The 8,612-nt window shown below is 40.6% G+C and overlaps 1 pseudogene; it reads left to right on the forward strand.

The window, feature by feature from the left end:
* Nucleotides 1-257: 257 nt before the first annotated feature.
* Nucleotides 258-2,090, forward strand: LOC101554433 (bone morphogenetic protein receptor type-1A-like; annotated as a pseudogene).
* Nucleotides 2,091-8,612: the final 6,522 nt, after the last annotated feature.

Here is an 8,612-nt window from a genome sequence, read left to right on the forward strand (position 1 = left end):
TCTTGGAATTCCTGAGATGAAAGCTTAGGTCAAAGTTGTGCAGAACAAATTGGAAATATAGTTTTATCAAGCCACCTCTCAGAGGAGTCAGGAAAAAGAGGTGGAAGTTGAAGTTCACTGTCAGATGAGTGAAATCTTTTATAGGAAAATCCCATCCAATAAATGTCTTTGTAATTAGTGACATAACAAGGTCACTATTAAAGGTTGCTATAACAAGGTCACTAAGGTTACTGTATTGGAAAAGTTCAAATTGAACAATGATTCTTCTGTATATTTACATCAGATTATTGGGAGCATGCTTGGTCATCATTTCTCATGTTCAAGGACAAAATCTAGATAGTATGCTCTACGGAACTGAATTAAATCAGACTTGGACCAGAAAAAGGCAGAAAATGGAATGACCTTAATCCCAGAAGATATCATGCCTTTTGTGCAAGTGCTATTGCTCAGGACACTGCCCAGACAATGTTATCAATACAGATGCATAACTAAGGCATTGCTTTGCCACCACAGAAGAGGACCAGGGAGAAACCGCATTAGTATCAGGGTGTATGAAATATATACGATTTAATTTTTAGTGCTAAGGACAATAGAATGGGCTGGAGGGATAGCACAGTTGTAGGGCATTTGCCTTGCACGCGGCCAACCTGGGTTCGATTCCTTCACCCCTCTTGGAGAGTCTGGCAAGCTACCGAGAGTATCTTGCCCGCATGGCAGAGCCTGGCTAGCTACCTATGGGATATTCAATATGCCAAAAGCAGTAACAACAAGTCCCAAAACAGTGATGTTACTGGTGCCCGCTCGAGCAAATCAATGAGCAATGGAATGACAGTCACAGTGACGGTGAAGGACAATAGAATGTTGTCAGAGTAATTTATGTAATCAGTATTTACAGCCTATATTGCCCCCCTATTGTTATAGGTCTACCTTTTGATGGTAGCATTCATTCGCTGGTTGTGCTTATTTCTATGATTTCTGCGGAATTTCTCTGATCATCTTTTGCAGCTGCTTTTGTTACAAACATTATGACAAGAGCAGCTCAAGCAGGCATTGTTAAGATCCTACTTTGGGACAGGTTGAAGCATTTAAGATTCCCAGTGGTGAATCATTAAAGGCCTTATTGACCAGTTACAAAGCTCTGATAGTGGATCTGAATTACCTTTATTGGTTCAGCAAACTATTGCCAAATAGATTCAGATGGTTCAACAACTTGGTAAAGGTGGATATAAAGGCGTTTGGAGATGGGTGAATGGAGTGGTAAAAAATAGTGGCAGTCAAAGTGGTTTTTATTTACCACTGAAGTAGCTAGCTGGTTTCAGGAAACTGAAATCTATCAAACTGCTGAAGTGCTATGAACATATGCTTGGTTTCATAGCAGCAGTCATTAAGGGCAGGACTCCTGGGCACAGCTCTATTTACTATTATTTACTACCATGAAAATGGCCTCTCTATGATTTTCTGAAATGTGCTATACTAAATACCAGAGCTCTGCTCAAGTCAACGTATTGCAGCTGCCTGTGGTCTTTGCCATTGGATATATGAGGCCCATGGAAAGCCTACAATTACTGATTGAGATTTAAAGACAAAAACATACTCATCAAGTAAAATGGAAGTTGTTATATTGCTGATACGAGCCTGGCTGTTAAATTCAAGAGTGATAATGAATGAAGTTGATGTATCTTTGAATATCAGAGTGGGTACCAAACTTTACGTGGTTCCATAAGTGTTTAGATGAAAACCCAAATAAAAAACATTTCCAGCCCCAAACAATGCTGACATCTGTAGCTTTGGTCTGATCATCTGGGAAATAGTTCATCCTTGTATGAGCACAGGGATAGTAGAGAGTACCAATTGCTGTGTTGCAACATGATACCTGATGAGATTTCATGAGAAGATATGCCTGAGGTTGTGCAGGGCAAACGTTTACATCCAATTGTATTATATAATTCATGGGATAATGATGAATGTCTACTAGCAGTTTTGAAACTGATTCAGAAGGCTGGGCCCATAATCCAGCCTCTAGACTTACAGCTCCGAGAATCTGAAAGACACTTGCCACAATAGTTGATTGCCAAGATGTAAAGATTTGACAGTAAATAATCAGGAGGAGACATTGTAGCCTGCAAAACTGTTTTCACCCATATAACAAGATGGAATTAAAGTACAATAAGGATGTTCGTTTTGTTCCCAGATGCTTTCCCCACAACTTTAGTACTCTGTAGAATGCAAGATGGGAACTTCTGAACACTTCATTCATTGTATATAGTCGGCTTTATTTTGAATAAATAAAGTTGGCTTTTTATTGGGTTCTTATTAACTACATAGTACTTCAATCCTGATGGTCTCCAGTCAAACTCTGCATACTGAATTACCTGTTCATAAAATAGTGCTTTCTGTGAAAGCCTTAAGAAGATAAATGAATTCAGCAGAGATAGAAAAATGAACACTCTTGCCTTTTACCAAAAAAATTCAATCTGTTTGTATTCTACTTGTGTAAAAATCTTATGGATAATGATTTGGTGTAGGATTACATAGCCTCAGCTAGTTTAGGTTTATTGGGTTACTCCCATCACAATGCTCCCATTCTTCTGTGTTTATTTGTAGCTTCTTTCTTAGTGTTCTGTTGACTTGTAAATATTGTTTTTCTCTTCTCCTTGAGTCCTTTGCATAGTTTATTCAGAGCAATGTCCTTTTTGTATGGGCACAGGAAGACTTAGAAAATGCTATGCTTTTGTAACCTTATGTCATTTGACTCTACCTGATATTTTCCTCCTGGGTATCTGTTCTCTCCACCTAAGCCTCGGCTGCCCTTACTTCCTAGCACCCCCAAAAGCAGGGTCCCGACGAGGGACAAGACGGACCCAGGGCAAGCGGTGAGTTGTGTGCTACCCTGGCATCGAGATGGGCCTGGCCAAAGTGCCTAATGCTTAACTATAAGTTAAGAGCTTGGTCATGGACAAATGTTGTCATGATCCAAACAGTGATAACTAGATTTGGACCCTGCTAGGGTTAGGAATGATTAATCTGGCCTGAGTGCTGTGGTCTGAGTCTGTGGCAAGATGTTGCCAGGAGAGCTGCCTTGCAAGCCTCAATGTATCTCTTGCTATGTCCATACAAAAATAACTAATATTAAGATGTTAATGAGTGTTTGGAATAAGGAGAGGAAAAAAAAACCCTTAAGAGGTATCTTGCCTACTGGCAGTCAGGAAGGACTTTGGAATGCCCCTACGTTGTGTTCCCTTTGAACCTGACAGCCCTCAGGAAGGGCTTTCTTATGTTGATTTTGCTACCTGGCAGTGTGTAACCTAGGGGCAAGGGCCAGTGAGGAAAAGGGGAGGACAGAGATGCCAGGGGGCTGCAGTAGATCCAGAGAGAGGAGCTGGGAGTGCGGGAGATGAGGAAGATGGAAGATTGAATAAATGGTAACTAATCAGCAACCAGCTAGGTCCTCGTTCTTCCTTCGCCTGTCCTTAACCACTGGCCGTCCCGATCCAGCCCATACACAGCGGTTCCAGAGCACCGAACGCGGGCGGTGAGACAGAGCCACCCGGAGAGCCCGCGAGTGCTCACGCCCCTCAGCGAGCTTTAGTTTTTTACAATTTGGGATACTGCTTAGTTTGTGATAGTTTGTCATGCATTGATAGCAGTGTGTGTGTGTGTGTGTGTGTGCGCGCATCTGTGTATGATGTATGTGTGTGTGCATTTGTGTGTGTGCATGCACACATACACTAAAACTCCTCTGCTCCCATTTGAATTAGGATAAAATAATTTATCAATGCAGGAAAATATTGGTAGTTGTTGGTTTTGTGCTATAAAGTATGCATTATGTGTCCGTGTTTCATCAGTGATATAAAAGCCGAGTCTCTTGCCCCCATGCCTGGCTGTCTTCACTGGGGCCCCTTGAAGCGGGGTGGGTCGAGTTTCCCTCCCCACCCTGAGCAGAGCCTCAGCAGTCAAAGACCTCCAGAACCCAGCCACAGTCATGCTCAAGACCACTCTCCACACGTTCGGACAAGCCTCCCATGAAGCAACCGTCAGAGGAACCCAGGTGTGTGGGACCCAGGGCTGAGATCTCCAAGCCTGCTCGGATTGGGAGTGGGCCTCCTCTACCCAGACCCTCCATTTATCAGTAGTTTGGGAGCCACACCCACAAACTGCCCCCAGCACCATGTAATCCCATCAATGACCAAGATACAGAGGCTATAAAACAACACTCCCAGAAGCCTAGTTCTTATAGCCTAGTTCTCCCTCTCAGAGAACCTAGCAAGGTACCGGCAGCATCCTGCTTGCATGGCAGAGCCTGGCAAGCTCTCCATGGTGTATTCGAGATGCCAAATACAGTAACAATGATGAGTCTCGTTCCCCTTACCCTGAAAGAGCTTCCAATGTGGCACCACTGGGAAGAACAAGCAAAGACAGGCTGCTAAATTCTCAGGGCTAGGACAAATGGAGACATTACTGGCACCCGCTCAAGCAAATTGATGATCAATGGGATGACAGAGATACAGTGACACAGTGATAAAAAGCCATTTTAACTGTGCTAGCTTCTTCACAAACTGTATTTTTTAACATAAAAGTTGATATAAAGTCCAAAAAGTAGCTTAAAGTGTCTATAAATTTGGAGTTTTCCTCCCACAAATATCCTTTTTTATTTGGCGGGGTCAGGGGTTATTATTATTTTTATCATGCAAAGAATTCTATCCAAAGTTGTAACTTCCAATGCCATAAGCCCTATAAAGAAAACACTTCTTATTGGAGTGCATTATTAATTACTGCATTTGAAAGAAACGTGAGTGTCTACAATAATGTTCTATATTCCTTATTTCCAGTGACTTTTATCCAGGGAATTATTTATATTTTGTGTCTAATATGATTTATTTACAAGCATCTACTTTTACAGCCATATGTTATGAATGTACATACATTCTTACTGTAGAAACCAACTCACCTATAACTCACATCCATCTTTAAGAGTTCTCATAAATAAAAAAGTCATCGAAAAATTTAACATATTCAACTACAGTATAATTAAATCTAGGATTTTATTAATTTCAGACAAAGTCTTTCATTAATTATCTCATCTCAATGTTTCTTTTATGAAAGGGATCTCTATAAATTTATATTTCAGAACAGATTTATTATTTATTTAAACAATTTATTCATAAATAAATATATATTTTTAAAAATTTATAAAATTTGATGAGTTGTTGCATCCTATTTGCTAGTATTTTGTTGAAGATCTTCGCATCTGTGTTCATCAGGGATATTGGTCTCTAATTTTCTTTCTTAGTGGTGTCTTTGTTTGCTTTTGGTATTAGGGAGATGTGTGCTTCATAGAAACTGTTTGGGAGAGTTCCTGTTTTTTCAATTTCCTGGAAAAGTTTGAGGAAAACAGGCAACAGGTCTTCTTTAAATGTTTGGAAGAATTCGCCAGTGAAACCATCTGGGCCTGGGCTTTTGTTTTGGGGGAAGTTTTTGATTACAGTTTCAATTTCCTTAACATTGATGGGTCTATTCAGGTATTCCAAGTCTTCTTTGTTCAGTCTTGGGAGATTGTAGGAATCAAGGAATCCATCCATTTCTTTTAGGTTCTCTTGTACCCCCACGGTGATTCACTAATAAAAAATTTAAAAAAAATTTATAAAATTTTTTAAATTAAAAAAAGTAATGATAAATTTATTCGTTGCTGTTTTACAATGTAAATCACCTGAAATTTGAGTTTTACTTCCAAGTTTAGTAATGTGCTTCCAAAGCAAACACCTAAAACGTGAAATTTTTATTTCAATTTGCAACTTGTAGAGATGGGTAGGGCATTTGCTTTGCACGCTGCTGACCTGGGTTCCATTCCTCTGTCCTTCTCAAAGAGCCTGGCAAGTTACCGAGGGTATTCTGCCTGCACGGCAGAGCCTGGCAAAGTACTCATGGCATATTTGATATGCCAAAAACAGTAACAATAAGTCTCACAATGAGATGTTACTGGTGCCCGCTCGAGCAAATCGATGCACAACGGGATGACAGTGACACAGTGATACAGTGCGGAGACAGAAAAGTTCAGAATCTAATATTTTTAGCTATACTATATAGCTATTACTCAACAAAATACTGCATATTTTATAGATGTCTTATTTAAAAACAGAAGCAATTAAGTACTGGAATTCTGTAACACGGGGCCTAGATAGGAATGGAAACTGAGAAGTCCCATCAGAGTGGGAGTGCAATCAGACTTGGGTGACTGCATAAAGTTGTCCCAAAACAGTGGCTAGATGGAAGAGGAGAAGTGAAGTGGTACCAGGACACAGAGGCAAGGCACAGGTATGTTGGGAGGATTCTAGAACCACGCCAGGTCTGGAACCACAAAAGGAATTTAGAATCATGAACTCAGACAAGATATTTGCATTGCTGGGTGCTGCCTGAGGCATACGAGGTAGAGAGGAAAGAGAACACTTGGTTCTAACTTTCCATCTCTGGCAATGACTCCTGTTGGCAAAACCTGGAAGGAAGTTAACTGAACTCATCTGGACACATCCCTCAGGACTTTCCCTCAGGTCAGGAGAAGGGTAAAGGAGTAAAGGATGAAGAGTAAACAGACCAGGAGCTGTGACATTTGGGGTTGGCCTCCTCTGACTCAGTTGCTCTAACCCTACTTGGTGCTAATGTGTAGAGCTGTGACAGTCTATGGAGGGTCTTTTACTCAAATGTTAATTGGGAAGCCTCCAGGTGCCACAGTGCTTTCAGCCAGAGTCTGTGCGCTGGTGTGTATCACATTGGCTCATGTTTACTCTCGCAGTGGAGAAGCCATAGGCAATGGGTGGAATAGATCAACTCAGGTCCCAGCTCTAAGTTTGGCTTCAGCTGGTCATGCCTTAAAGCCTCCTCACCAAAGTGGCTGGTTGAGGGAGAGACACACCCCAATACTATTACAAAGGTATTTTTAAATGACCTCTCAATGCTTATTTGTAAAACGTTTTTCTAGATTATATGGCTAGATTATATGGCTTAGTATAAAATAACTGAATCTGGTTGTGCACTTTCAAATTAGTATATAACATATAATTGTGTTTGCAAAGTGATGAAAGCAATTTACACTAGGAACATCAGTAAATCAAGGGATATAATCATTATTCTCGAAAAGCATCCTTTGTCAGCTTCCAAATTATGTTATTTTCTTTAAATGTTATTCCATTTCTATATTCTTTGGGACCATATGCATAAAATTGAAATGATCTGTTACATGATTATAGGGAGCTCTTACCTATCACATGATCTGAGAATGTTATCTTTTATGAGGAAGATTTTCAAGCTATTGGTTTATAAATATAGGATTAGTCTGATGTTTTATTCTTGAAGCACTTTCAATAATTTATATATTTTGTTAAACCCTTCATCTAGCCTTTCAACTTCTGTAGCCGTAAAGTTGATGCATAGTTTTTTCCTCACTATCTTTGAAATTCCCAATGAATCCATTTTTTTCTTGTTCCTACTGCCAGAATTCCTCTAATCTTACTAAAATTTATATGAGTTCTCTTTTGGCTTCCTTGATTCTCCTTAGCTATTTGTATTTTAAATTTCAATTGGCAGGATGAACCAAGAGCCGCGGCACGAGAAGCAGAGCCTCCCGCCTACTGACTGTGATCCTGAGGTCTCCTAACCCATTTTGGCACCAGAGCAGATTCTTGCAGCCATGCATTTCGACTGCGAACTGAACTACAACCTCGTGCAGCCCGGGAAGGGATTTTTTTTCCCTCTCCACCCCATTTTTCTGAGCGAAAATGGCGGCAGCGGCAGCAGCCACGTGGTGAGAGCCACCCTCTAAGACCCCTACACCAGGAGGTAGGACTTTCTTTAGTGACGTAGCCCGTAGGTGATCCTGGGAGGGGAGGTGTTCCCGGCGCGCCTTCCGCCCAGAGATGAACCAAGAGCCGCGGCACGAGAAGCAGAGCCTCCCGCCTACTGACTGTGATCCTGAGGTCTCCTAACCCATTTTGGCACCAGAGCAGATTCTTGCAGCCATCCATTTTGACTGTGAACTGAGCTAAAATATTAGAAACCCAAAACCGCGCGGCCGCGATCGCGGCCGCGCGGACTCAAAGTCTTCACCTTTACCAAGGAAGAGAAATTATTAGATGATGCTTATTCAGCAGGCCTGATTGTTGGGGAAAATTTCCAATCAACAATAGTGAGTTCTGTATGGAAATATGAAATGTACTCAATATATAGAGAGAATAATGGGAATATCATCAGCTACTTAGATGGGGGGAGGGGTGGAAGGGGGGTGTATTGGGGTTCTTGGTGGTGGAACAGGTGCACTGGTGAAGGGATGGTGGTTTAATCAGTATTTGACTGTGACTTAAACCTGAAAGCTTTGTATTTTTTTGTTTTCACTGTGGTTCAATAAAATATTTCTTTAAAATAAAAAAAAAAAATAAATAAATTTCAATTGGCATCTATATATGTTTATAAATATACATACCTTGATAGATCATATATGTGATATATAATTATATATAAAGTCACACATATGTGTGTATGTATATACCTACATATGATTTTGAATTTATCAGGCATGGGAATATACATTCACAGGAAAACCCAGGAAAGAATAGAATTGATCA

The sequence above is a fragment of the Sorex araneus genome, chromosome 1 (genome assembly GCF_027595985.1).
Source record: "Sorex araneus isolate mSorAra2 chromosome 1, mSorAra2.pri, whole genome shotgun sequence".
Lineage (NCBI taxonomy): Eukaryota > Metazoa > Chordata > Mammalia > Eulipotyphla > Soricidae > Sorex > Sorex araneus.